Source organism: Spermophilus citellus, assembly GCF_964194105.1.
Source record: "Spermophilus citellus genome assembly, chromosome: 15".
Taxonomy (NCBI): domain Eukaryota; kingdom Metazoa; phylum Chordata; class Mammalia; order Rodentia; family Sciuridae; genus Spermophilus; species Spermophilus citellus.
In genome coordinates, this window is record NC_138195.1 from 89,028,768 (window position 1) to 89,031,161 (window position 2,394).

Sequence of the window (2,394 nt, forward strand, 5' to 3'; positions counted from 1 at the left end):
CCCCCACCGCATGGTTGCTTGGTGGCTCTCTGTCTAGGGGTTTTTATGCTGTTTTTTTTTTTTTTTTTTTTTTAAAGCAGGGTTTATTTATTTAATTTTTTAAAGAGAGTGAGAGAGAGAGAGAGAGAGAATTTTTAATATTTATTTTTTAGTTCTCGGCGGACACAACATCTTTGTTGGTATGTGGTGCTGAGGATCGAACCCGGGCCGCACGCATGCGAGGCGAGCGCGCTACCGCTTGAGCCACATCCCCAGCCCTTTTATGCTGTTTTGATAAGAGAAACTGACCTTTCTTGGAAAGTCTCTCTTGTTCTCTTTTTTTGGACTCAATTGAAGGTGTACAATTTTGATTTCTTATTCCCATAATGGGATGGTTTCATATATTTGTTAACGTGAGTTTTTTCCTGTACTTTTTTTTTTTTTAATAAGGATTCCTTGAGTTCATATCAACTCTTTGAGGTTGACTCCTGTTAGAGTAGTCCAGGAAGCCTGGGGCAACTGCAGATTGTGTAGGCATCTGAGCATGAGTGGGGCTCTGGTCAGGCTGCCAAGAGCAAACAAGCTCTAGCCCAGCGTTTAACCGGGGATGGTGGGACCCCAATTCTACCTGCCTATCCGTTTCCTGACTCAGTAACAAATCCTCAAATCCATCATTTCCTGTGCCCTTTGTTTTCTTTCTTTTTGCAGTGCTAGGGTTTGAACTTGGGCCTTGTGCATGCTAGGCCATTGTTCTGCCTCTGAGCCACATCCCCAGAGCTACCTCGTATCATTTCTGCTACTGTGCCTCTCTTCCTGACTGCATATTCAATGACGTCACACATTGACGCAGTGAAAGTTTTTACACTATGCAAATTGACAAATGCTACCGCCTGAGTGCTACCACATTAGGATGTTAGGATTCCAAACCAGGGCATGCACGATTCCAAACAAATTAGGATTCCAAACCAGGGCATGCATGATTGCTTGTTTTGATGATTAGATGAGAGGTTGGCAAACATTTTCTGTAAAAGGCCACACAGTCTCTGTCACAAGTATTGTTTCTGCTATGACTGAGCAAAAGCAACCATCGACGCACAAATGGACGACAGGCTGTAGTGTAACATAACTTTGTGGGTACTGAAATTGGAATTTCGTACGATTTTTACATGTCATAAAATACAGCTCTTCCTTTTTCTACCATTCAAAAATGTAAAAACCATGTTTTTCATTGCATGTTGTCCAAATCCAGGGAGGGATCAGACTTAACCCATATGTGGTCATTTGTAAATCACGTGCTGAGTATCCTTCATATCCGAAAAAATTATGATAAACCTTTGCCCCCTAGAGGACTGGTTGCTGAATATTTACCAGCCAACCATTGCTTCAAGGGTTCTGCGAATCTGAGGAGTGGGAGCAGGGATTGGGGCAGCGCCCTGGGGAAAGAAGCTGTCCCCCTCCAGACAGACCACTGGCCCTGGGCAGGGTGAGCCCCCTACCCCCAGGAGTTGCTCAGCTGGTGTCTGTGCTGCAGAGGAAGGGCGGAGCATTTCTGAGCCAGAAATCCCTTGGGATCATCAAACACTACCCCGTGTGAGCTGGAGTCAGGCCCTGCAGTCTTCAAGGGCCTGCGAGCAGTCCAATGTGCGTAACTGCAGACCAAGGGACTGAAAAGTTCCACACACATAATATTTTTCCCACCTTGGAATCTTTATGTCTTCCCACTGTCTTTAGATCCTCCAGTAATTGTATTCATAGAGCTCCTCTATGGTTTTGTTATTAAGTTTCCAGGCAGTTCTATTCCTCTTTAACAAATATTTTTTGTTATATTTATTTACATTTTATTATAGTTAATTCTTTATATTTATATTTTTTTCTATATCTAATTTATATTTTTAGTTCTATTAACTGGATTCTTTTTTTTTTTTTTTTTAGAGAGAGAGAGAGAGAGAGAGAGAGAGAGAGAGAGAATTTTTTAATATTTATTTTTTAGTTTTGGGCGGACACAACATCTTTGTGCTGAGGATCAAACCTGGGCCGCATGCATGCCAGGTGAGTGCGCTACCACTTGAGCCACATCCCCAGCCCCATAACTGGATTCTTTTAAAACCACTTATTGCTAGTCTATAGGGAAGCTAATGCTTATATAAAGTAACTTTTTAAACTAATCACCTAAACTAAAAATTCATCAACTAAAAAATTACTAGTCTTGGGTAGGGGATATAGCTCAGATGGTAGAGTGCTTGCCTTGTGTGCACAAGGCCCTGGGTTCAATCCCCAACAGAAAGGAAGGAAGGAAGAAAGGAAGGAAGGAAGGAAGGAAGGAAGGAAGGAAGGAAGGAAGGAAGGAAGGAAGGAAGGAAGGAGGGAGGGAGGGAAGGAGGGAGGGAGGGAAGGAAGGAAGAAGGAAAGAAGGAA